This window comes from Vulpes lagopus, chromosome 6 (genome assembly GCF_018345385.1).
Source record: "Vulpes lagopus strain Blue_001 chromosome 6, ASM1834538v1, whole genome shotgun sequence".
Classification (NCBI taxonomy): Eukaryota; Metazoa; Chordata; class Mammalia; order Carnivora; family Canidae; genus Vulpes; species Vulpes lagopus.
The window spans coordinates 10234216-10245815 of record NC_054829.1 but is presented as its reverse complement, the minus strand read 5'-3'; positions in this window follow the sequence as shown (position 1 = coordinate 10245815).

The window sequence follows — 11600 nt, the reverse complement described above, 5'->3', positions numbered from 1 at the left end:
CCCAGGATCACGCCCTGAGCTGAAGGCAGACGCACAACCACTGAGCCACACTGGCGTCCCCATTTCCAGGTTTATATAAGGAAAATGTGGGACAAGGTCAGTTTGTAGTGCAGATGGGCAGTGAAGGTCATTGTCTTGGGGCCAGTCTCAGGGTCTTAACTGCTGGGGGTGGGAGGTAGTTTCGGTTCCCACCATGGGATGCTTTGCCCATCCAGGCTTCACCTGAGTTAAAAGATAAGCTCTAAGAGAACCCTAATCTGATTACACAGGAATACTGAGGTCAAAACGAAGATGTTGCTTTCAGCCCAACATGTGATTCGATGAATACAGCCAATTAGATCTTCAAATTTACTTGGGTTGAATTTTGTTAAGAACCCTCTCAGCAGATTTGACTCCCATAGCTGCTTGTCCCTTTCTGTGCCATGGAATTCATCCAGGTGGCCACCTTAACCTCTTCCCTGGGTTCTAAGATGATGCGTCCAAAGTAATGGCAGTGAGCCTGGCCAAAGCCACCAGGACAGCGTGTGGCAGTGCCCTGGTCGGACTTCTGTCCGGAGGGGCCGGTGGGGGGCAAGGAGGTGGATGAGGAGGAACAAATCCCATTTCTAGCTTTACCTCCTTGGTTTTCATCTACGTGTCCTGTCCAACCAGCCTTTCATAGTTGGGTCTCAGAGTGAGAGCGCTGATGTTAGCGAAATTCTGAAACATGGACCCCTTTGCTTATTAGTTTGAGCTCCCTCTCCAGGCTTTTTTTTTTTTTTTTGAGATTTTTATTTATTTTTTCATGAGAGACACACAGAGAGAGGCAGAGACAGGCAGAGGGAGAGGTAGGCTCCCTGCAGGGAGCTGATGCAGGACTGAATCCCAGGATCCCAGGGTCACGACTTGAGCCAAAGGCAGATCCTCAACCACTGAGCCACGCAGGTGTCCCTCCCTCTCCAGTCTTAGTTATCTATTCTCGCTGTTTATCACCGTCTTTGCCTCTGTTCCGCAACAAGAATTCAACTGAGTAGCTTTTAAAGATGGAATTGTCTTTATTATTTGTTCATGAATTTGGCAGCATCCCAATTAGCAAGCAGAGGGGAGCTCCAAAGGGCTACAGAAAATTAAAAATTTTTAAAGGTAGAAAGAGAGAGAGCAGGAATAAAGCAATGATTAGCAGAGAAACCATTGTTTTAGGCAAGCTCACCCTCCTAAGGGGAATGGAAGGGGCCCATCAGTAAATTTCCTAGTGCTCTCTGGGAAATCCCATGTTGGCTGGTTAAGGGTTGTATTCGTGGGAGACTGACACTGCAGTCAGCTTAGGTATGAAGTCTCGCTTTACACTTGAGGTCTTAACACCATTTGGGGCCTGGGGGTTTTCTTTTTTAAACTACCGCCAAATAACTCTCTCCCTCAAAGTCAGCCTTTTGGATCTGCTAAATATATATTTGTTTTTCATTTATAGTTTTGCAAAATGGTGTTGGCTTTTTGTTTGCATGGATTTTAATTTACATACAGAATAGTGTGCTGTGACCTCATTCTATTGCTTTTTTCCACAAGAACTATGTTTTTGGGATTGTCAGTGTCACAAGGTGAGTATTTAATACTTGCTTCCAGTTGTTGCAAACACTGCCACTTACTTACCTTTAGCTCTCCTGAAGTGGATACCCAGGGTCCTCCCACCTTCCCAGGCATAAACAGCAGCACAGGATGGAATGGGGGGACCAGGACCACTGCTGACCTCTGACCTCTGACCCTGTGCCCTCCCCCTCTGTTCTTTATCAGGACTCACCTTGCCCTCCTTAGCTGCCCTGAGCCAAGCCACGGCTTTCTTGGGGTGCCTTCTGGGGACAGTGAAAGCTTGCCTGCTTGGGATCCCCTGCAGCCACTGCCTTGACCGGTTCCCCACTTGGAGGTAACTGGCCCTGGATAACAGACACCCTTTCTTGTTGGGCCCCCATTTGGTACATGGAAGTGACCAGAAAGTTAAGGCTTGGGCCACAGCCAGCGGTCCTTCCTGTTTGCCAGAAATACAGAAGACTCTTGAGCTTACTGATAAGCAATACATAAAATAATTAGGACAGCTAGATTTTATCAAATGCTCTGGCATCCTAGTCATTGTGCTTAGCACTTGACATTTATCAATTGCTCGATTTTTTTTAAGATTATATTTATTTATTCATGAGAGACACAGAGAGAGAGAGGCAGAGACACAGGCAGAGGGAGAAGCAGGCTCCCTGCAGGGAGCTGATGCGGAACTCGGAACTCGATCCCAGGACCCCAGGGTCACGCCCTGAGCTGAAGGCAGCCACTCAACCACTGAGCCACCCAGGTGCCCTCTATCAATTGCTTTAATTGCCATAACCACCCTAGAGGAAGGTATCATCCTCCCTGATTTACAAACGAGGGAATGTTGGGCAAGGGGGACCCTGGGCAGGGAAGTGGGGTTGCTCCCAAGCCTGGGACAGGCAGTAGAACCAAAGGGCTGAGGTGCTGGTCAAGGGAGGAGACTTCAGGACAGAGCAGGTTCTGGACAGCTCGGAAAGACCAGGCCACCCTCCCCATGGGAGACAAGAAGGGGAGCCGCACAGCAGCCTAGCAGGGGAACAGCACCCCTTTCCCATGGGTCTTCTCTGTACATTAGGACCCAGATAGGCCAAAGCTGCTGGCCAGCCTGGCATCACCTTTCCTGCCAAACGGTAACGACAAGCACCAAATACCTTCTAACCGGGCTCTTGATTCTTGAGTCTCTGACTCCATTACCCTACCCAAGTGGCGCCTCTGGTCACTCAGGGTTTGGCTTTCACCTTTTAATTTCCTTTTCTATCACCCCGAGGCTCTCTTGGGGAGCTGGCTGAGTTCTTGCTCTCTTTTGCTGTCCTGGCCTCTATGGCTACAGCAGACCAAGACCTCTCTGCCTGCGTCCCAGGCACCCATGTGGTTGGTTGGAGAGCCAGGCCCAGGCACACCTAGATGCTGACTAGTGGCAGCAGGGAAGCAGTGCCAAGTTCTGATCTGACGCATCTGCAGCAGCTTCCCAGAGGAGGGGGCAGCTGGTGAGGACTCAAGAATTGGAGCATTGATTCATTCAAGCTTGGCTCTTAAGTAGCATTCAGGTGTTCAACAGTGCTCACCCGGACTTGCCAGGCAGTGCCAAACAAAGCACATCTCTCTCCATGAGGATTTATTGCTCTCTGGAAAGATTTGCTGGACAATAGGAGAAAGTTCCATAATCTCCCACTAAGAAAACACTGACCCTGAACTAATAGCCATGTTCAGGGAGCGTGGCACCTGGTTCCTTTGCTTGGACCACACCACCAAGCCCTAAAGCACCCAAGAAGGGGTGTGGCGGCAGCATGCCTGCTTTCCCACATCCGTAGGGACGTGTTTGTTTTTTGTCTGTTTTTTAAAGATTTTATGTATTTATTCATGAGACACACACACATACACACACACACACAGAGGCACAGACACAGGCGGAGGGAGAAGCAGGCTCCATGCAGGGAGCCCAAGGTGGGACTCAATCCCAGGACCCTGGGATCACGCCCTGAGCTGAAGGCAGACAGTCCACTGCTGAGCCACCCAGGTGTCCCTTGCTTTTTTTTTTTTTTTTTAAACAAATCAGACTTGGAAGATAGAGACAAAGAGACAGAGAATTTCTCATCTCCCCCAAACAGCCCCCACCACCCAATCTGCAGAAGGTTTGAAAAAACAAAGCAAACACTGTGTGTGATAACCGGGTTTTCTAGAACAAGGACCTCAAACCCTGTCTCCAGATAACTGGAGGTCAAGGCATGCAAATCCCTTTGGGGCAGGTCATTTGCATCTGGAATCAGACTCCCCAAGCAATCCTCACCGAGCTCAGGGCTGCGGGGCTCCCTCCCCCCCCAAATCCCCCTTGTCTGAATGAAGCAGAGAGGCATCAGGTGAGGTCATTTCTTCCCATCTCCCAACATGGGCAATGCCCTCCCCATAGGTGGGCTGTAGGCTCAGGGAACCAAGGGGAGGGAGGCCAGTGTGGATGCACTCACAGAATGTTCTTTTGGTTTCTAGCCAAGATTGCGGCAGCTGTGTTAGGAGGAGGTGAGTCTCTCCAGAGAAGGGGTTCAAGTTCTTATCTGACCCCTGAGCCTGGGACCTGGCGGGGGCGGGGGGGGGGGTGGCAACCATCCTCATCCAGGCCCAGGTCTGCCCTGGACTCATGCAGATGATGGGAAAGAGGTGGATCGATGGAGATGGGCAGGAAGCCAGATACTGGAAACAGACGAGACGCTTGGAACGAGGAGTGTCATGGAAACTCCACATGGAGGAGTCCCCGTAGGGACCCCATCCCTCTTTGCAGGGCGTTCACTCTGTGACCTCGTGTGTGTCTTTGAACTCTTTTGAGCTCCTGTTTCCTCCCATGAAAAATGGGCCAATATTGCCCATTCAGTGTTAATTGTGAATGTTGCATAAGATGAGACGCGCATGGAGTTTGAACATAGCAGATGCACGGAAGAGACACCGCTGACTCAGTGCCCCCGCGTCTGGTGGCTTCTGCGCTCTGTGGTGACACCACGGAGCCCCAGAGTTGGGAAGCAAGCAGAGTTTGGAATGTGCCCCTTACTTACACTAGTCCCCTGGTATTAAGCCCAGAAGCTTACGCACCTCTCCTTGATCCTGTGGAGTCTCACTAAGACAAATCTGAGCCCCAGGAGACAAGCGACTTTCCCAAGGAAGGTCCTGTGGCAGCAGATCAGAGCCCACAGGGCCCACAGGCCCTGTTCCTACTCACCTCACAGGGCCTTCCCTCCACCTTCCCCACCTAGTTATTCTCCTCTTATTTTTTTTTTAAGATTTTTATGTATTTATTCATGAAAGATACAGAGAGAGAGGCAGAGAGGCAGAGGGAAAAGCAGGCTCCATGCAGGGAGCCCAATGCGGGACTCGATCCCGGGACCCCGGGATCACGCCCTGGGCCGAAGGAAGGTGCTAAACCGCTGAGCCACCCAGGGATCCCCTAGTTATTCTCCTCTTGACTCATGGCATGCCCAGAGTCTCTCCTGAGTTCAGAGTTCACCCCCAGGTCTAGGCACCCCCAAGCCTGACTGTGGGGGGCTCCTTTTCCCTGAGCCCTCCTCTTAACCCAGCTCCTCCCTGTCCACAGCCTGCCCGTGGTGGCTGTGCCCACGGTGTTGGGCTCTATGGGCTTCCCCGGGCAGGAATCGCCACCTCCTTGCTGGTGTCCAAGATGAAGTCCTCAGCTGCCATTGCCAACGGGGGTGGAGTCGCCACTGGCAGCCTGGTGGCTACGCTGCAATCCGTGGGTAAGTGTCCCTGGCAGGCCTTGCTTTGCAGGGCCAGGAGGACAGGAGTCTCAGGACCTAGCCCAGATCTGAGTCTCACTGACCTTCAGTCTCTGCTCCTTTGTGTCACCCTCCCTGTGCTCTCTGGGAGGTGTAGGGGGCAGGGAAGGAGCCCTGGCCCCGGGTATGCTGGCTTCAGGTTGGCTACCAGAGCGGGTTGGCTGGGTTCCTTGAGGATCCCCCCTACTCCCCCACCCCCAAGCCCCCACCGCAGCTCAGCTTTCTTGCCCAAAGACTGACAACTCCCAGCTCCCAGTTCTGGGTTTCTCCTTTGGAGTGAGTGCCACGGGGCTGCAGGCAGCTGCCCTCCTAAAGCAGGGCTTTGGGGGAATAGCAGGGTGCCTGCTGAGGTCTCTGGGCCTCAGATCTTCCTGAGGGGCCTTGGGGTCTTTGACCTCATGGTTTTGTCCCATGGAGCTGCTCCGGTTCTGCCCTTCCCATTCTGCTCACCCTCTGCTTCTCCCCCAGGAGCGGCTGGCCTCTCACTGTCATCCAAGGTCATCCTGAGCATCGCTGGATCTGTCCTCATGTCCCGCATGGTGGGTTTGTACTAGTTTCCCACCTCTCCACCTGCGGAGAAGAGGGCCAGGTGGAGCCCCGCCCACCAGGCAGATGCAGGGAGGGACCAGTCCCTGGGTGACACTGCACCCCTGGAGGAAAATAAAGAATAAATATTGTTGTTGCAGCCCCTCCTGAGTTCTTTCCTTCCTGCTGGAAGTCAGGGGGTTGGTTCACTCCTCTTTCCTAGTCTTGTGGTCACAGAGCAACATGGTGCAGGGGTGTGGTCCCTGCCCAAACAGGGGTCCAGTTTGTGACTCTGTGCGTGACTCTGGGCAGGCCACCTCCTTTCTGACCCTCAATTTGTCTCTCTTGGGGTGGGAAGTTGGTCTAAATGACCTCACAGATCTCACCCAGGGTGGGTATTTGGCTCAGTTCCTGGGCAGAGTCAGGAACAGAGTTGGGGCAGAGGTGATCTTATCTTTGGAGCCACTACCTCAAAGCTTCATCTGCACATTTGTCCCACACCTACCTGCTGTAGGGCTGATGGTTCTGTTCTAAGTGGCCTGGCTTTATGAGTCACTGCTCCATCCTGAAGTCAAAGTCCACACTGCCCAGCCCTTGCCTTCTCTCTTCAACAGCTAGAAGGGAAATCTAGCTTTTTCAGGGACTCTGACGTTTCAACTTTAGGGCCCTAATCTCTAAATGTCCTCCTCCCAGAACAAGATCTAATAGAAACTTCTCTTTGCCAGGATGAGTTCAAATGCAGAGCATCAGATTTGCTACGTGCTGATTTGTTCCTCCTTCCCACAACTTGAGCACCTGCTCTGGGTCCAGCACTGGCAAGGTGCCAGGGAACTTGGGCTTTTCCTAGACAGCGCTTGTGGTCTGCTGGGGACATGGACCAACAGGGAGACAGCATCGATGCCGTGCTCTGGTAAATGCCAGGCCAGAGGCCAGGCCGGGGCTCCGGGGCCCAGCAGAAGGTATAGAGAGTCTGCTATAACAAAAAACCCATAAACTGGGTGGTTTGTAAAGAACAGAAATTTATTTCCCACAGTTCTAGAAGCTGGGAAGTCAGAGATCAAACACTGGCAGCCCTAGGTTGCTGGTGAGAAGTTCTTTCCTAGATGGGCACCTTTTTGCTGTGTCCTCACATAATGGAAGGGCCAGAGCTCTCTCTGGCCTCCTTTGTAAGGAAACTAATCCCACTTGGGAGGGCTCCACCCTCATCATCTAAGCACCTCCCACAGGTCCCACCTCCTAATATCATCATCCTGGGAGTCAGGATTGCAACCTGAGGTTTGGGGTATACAAACATTCAGAACACAGCAGGCGTGCTGGGGAAGAGAAGTTTGGGTTCTGTCCTGAGGGTTGTGGAGAGACAAGGGTTTCCAATGTGACATAGGTCCAATCACAGACCTATACCAGTGCACACTCTGATCTAGGTGCTGTCAGCAGCCTGACAAGATCTCGGTTTCCAGCAAGAACCAAACTTATGAATGTAAGGCTCTGGACATTTAAAAAAGTTGACTCATCCATGTCCACAGGTGGTACTTAGCTAGGTCACTGAAGCACACTGCTACCTAGCCATAGGAATAGGGTATTAATTCAATGCTCAGTTCTTTTTCTTTCTTTTTTTTTTTCTTTAATGCCTTGGAGAATCTAATAAAGGTTGTAAATCCTCTCCCCCCACAAAATGCACACATTCCCAAAATAATGCCTCCAAATGTAAGACCTTTATTAGAACTTCTGAAGGCCATCCTTGGAGCTGAAGCACTCCGGTCTGCCCTGGATCTGGAGAGTTGGACAGGTCGGTCTCACTCCCTGCTGAGGCCCAGCTGACTGCTATTTGAGGCCACCCCAGACCACACATTGTTCTGAACTCTGTGCCCTGACCTCCTTTGCCCCACAGCAGTTCCCAGAGGCCTATTTCTGGGCTCACCTGGTTCTTCACCTTTGGCTGTCAGGTTTGGCCTCTGTAGTAGGTGGATTTCTAAGCATGGTGCCCAGTGACGCTCACTCTCACATACTCCCCAGCCCTTGGGGCGTCGGTGAGTCCTGTAGATATAAGATACAGTTTCCAGAATTCTGTTATTTGACAGAAGGAGATTATGGGCAGGTGTGTCTAAACTAGTCATAGGAGCCTTTTGAAAGCAGAGGATGGGGACGCATGGGTGGCTTAGCGGTTGGGCGCCTGCCTTTGGCTCAGGTCGTGATCCCGGGATCCGGGATCAAGTCCCGCATCAGGCTTCCTGCGAAGAGCCTGCTTCTTCCTCTGCCTGTGTCTCTGCCTCTCTCTCTCAGTCTGTGTCTCTCATGAATAAATAAATATACCTTAAAAAAAAGCAGAGAATGTTCTCCACTCATCACGGAGGAGGAATCAGAGATTTGGAGCAGGAGGGGGATTTGAAGATTCTTACCACAGGCTCCAAATGAGAGCCCCATCAGACAGCACATAGGATTTTGCTCTTGTAAAACCCTAAGCAGAGAGCTCGGTGAAGCCCGGCTGGACTTCTGACCTACACTATAGCATAATGAATGGGTGTTACTTTAAAATTCTGGCTTTGTGGTCATTTCGTAAGGCAGGACTAGAAAACGAACACAGGCTTGATACCTTCTCCCTTAACCAGCCTGTGGGTTGTTCACTCAGGAGCTGAATGAACAGACTCCGGCAGCCGCAGGGTTCCTGAAATTCCTGGCTTCTGTTGGTCCCCAACTCCAGGTCCTGCCTCTGTGGGATTCCTCGTTTGCCTGCAGGAGGCCCAGGGTCAGGGGAAGCCAGACACATTCCCTGCTAACCATGTCCCGGCACACAGTGGCTAGCGTGCTGCAGGGAAGAGCATTGGGAGGCATATTCTCACTATGGGGATCTAGGATGGCTTCCTGGCAAGTCGGGCATCTTCATCAACTCCTTCATCAACTCCTTTGCCTTCAACTTCATCATCAACTCCAACATTTCATCAACTCCTTCCTTCTGCTCACATGAAGAGAGCATGCTCCCCAGGGAATGACTGCATTTCTGGTCTATCTTGCAGCTAGATGTGCTGACTGGACTGGGTTCTGGCCAGTGGGAGACGAATAGAATGCAGTATGCAATTCCCTGGGCATGCAGTTAAAGGGAGCAGGTGGGCCCACCTTTGCCCCTTGTTTCCTCCCCATGAGTTCTGCTGCAGGCAGGGTCATGACCATCTTGAATCTGCAGATGAAGTTTCAAGAACAGCACATTATCAGGAAGGCAGAACAAGACTGAGGGTCTGGGGAGTCTGGGCCTCCATGAACAGAGCCACCCCTACCCCACCCTCCCATCCTCAGCTGAGAATCATAGACTCAGTAACAGAAAGAAACAAAGAAACTTCTTCTGCTTAAGCCAAGAGGGTCTCTTTTGCAGCAAAGGTGCATATTCTAGTGAATATACCTATGCAACATATTCTAATGAACACAGTAGGGAACCTTGATGGCAAGCAATAGAGGAATCAGCCCAACAGAGGGTTGCATTTACTTGTTCCTTCTCTATTCACCACTAAAATAAGACTAATGGGCTACAGAAACTTAGAACTGCGTGGGCAAAGAGAAGGAGAGAGAAGATGACAGGAATACCACTTTGGAGGCCAGAAATCACATGGACACATGGTTTCACTTAGTCCCAAGAAAGCTGAGTCTTAAGTTGTCAGTGGAGACAGGGAGAAAGAGGCCCCTCTCTTCTGTGGAGGACCCCCCAAAGGCTCAGCTTCTGGAGTGTGGCTTTGGGGTAGACCAGCATAAGTCTGATGGATGTCTGTTAGGAATGAGGCTAATCCCCAGGGCTCCCCTCCAGTAGACAACTGACACTTTATTTTTGGCAAGTTTGGGTCTCTGGGACCAGGGGCATGAAGTGGGGCTGAGAGCAGGAGCTTCATATTCACAAATGTTGAGATCCCTGGTCTTCATCAATAGGCACCCAGAACACTGGCAGCCAGGTTACTATGGCCAGAACAAAGGAAGAAGGATTCTTCTTGGGAATTTTACCCACCCGAGAAAAGAAATGTTCACATTCTGACACATGGGGAGAGGGGTGCTCATTGAAAGGCTCAGCCCAGCCGGGGGCATCTGGGGGGCTCTGGTGGTTAGGCAGTTGACTCTTGATTTTGGCTCAGATCATGATCTCAGGGTTGTAAGATGAAGGCTTAAGATTTACTCTTTGCCTCTTGCCTACCTCTAAAAAAAATGTTAAGAAAGAAAAAAAAAGAGAGAAAGAGAGAGAGAGAGAGAGACACTCAAGCAGATCATAGTACAGTCACAGGTTTGACATAGAGCCACTACTGCAGCAGAGCCCGACATCAGACATCTATGAAGGCTCAGACACAAAAGGGAAACCATGTCGCTGGCCCTTTATCTCCTTTCACCCCCAACCTTCCAACAGAAACGAAGTTTCATCACTGATTTCCCCACTGAGAGCAGAGGGACCCAAGGGGGACCACAGTGGCTGGTCTGAAAATACAGAAGACAGTGGGTGCAGGAAGAGGCCCTGCGGTAAGGGGAGTGTAGCCGGCCTAGGAGAGATGCTCCACTCTATGACTTCCATTAGCACCCAGTCTGGGTGAGAGAAGAAAGGGAGCCCTGCCACCATCCTGAGTCCCTAAGGCCACTTCTGAGAAACCTCTATAGCCCCCTGAAGACCCACAGAGCAATTCTAAAAGTGCTAGAACAGGAGGATCAAAATGAGTAACATTAAAAACACATCTACTGTGGCCAACATTCTAAGAAGGGTGATGCTGCTGCCTCTCTTTTATAGATCCTGTTAAGAGAACCGGTTAAGAGGCACCTGGGTGGCTCAGTCAGCTAAGTGTCTGGCTTGGGCTCAGGTCATGATCCTAGGATCCTGGGATCCAACTCCAAGTCCCGCTCCTTGCTCAGCAGGGAGTCTGCTTCTCCCTCTCCTTTGGCCCCTCCCCTGGGTCATGCTTGCTCACTCTCTCAAATAAATAAATAAAATGTCAAAAGAAAAAAAAAAAAAAGAACCCATTAAGAAATGATTCAAAGATCCCAACTCCTGCTGCTATTAAGATGGGCATCTTCCCACAGGCTGAGAATGGCTGGTTTTATGGGTTATTTCCAGATTTGGAGTCTTACTCTGGCTCCTTGCCCACCAACGCCCTACCAGCTGCCTCCTTGAACAGCCTGTCTGTATTCAGGGAGATAAAATTATTTTTGAAATGGATCAATCAATTGATGAAGAGGTTCAGGGTAGGGGGTGGGGAGGTAGGAGAGTTGAACAGTTTCAGCCACCTTCCGGCTGGCCCCAGCCAGACTCTCTGGAGTGCCTTGGTAATAGGGATTTTCTAGAGAAGGAAATTGAGCAGAGACACTTTTTTTCTTTCTTTCTTTCTTTCTTTCTTTCTTTCTTTCTTTCTTTCTTTCTTTCTTTCTTTCTATTTTTTGACATTTTTTTTTTCAAACAGAAATTGTGCCAGGCTTTTTCCTGACAATTGCAAAGACTTAGGGGGCAGTCCACTGGTTTGAGTGATTTACCCCTTGAGTCCTTACCCAGCCTCAGAGCTGAGCTGTTTTCTCTGCTGGAATGCCCACAGATCTGGACCTGGCTGTGGCGAGACAGACCATAAAGCCTCTTGTCTGAGCCTCATTCTGAGGCGGGGAGAAGGATAAGGCCTGAACACAGCCAAGTTTCAGAAGCAATCTAATATGGCACTGCAGCCGTCCTGGACTCAGCCCTGTGGGCCCCTGAGCTGGCCTGAGGAGAGGGCGGGAAGTTGTCTTGGGCTGAGGCTCCAGCAG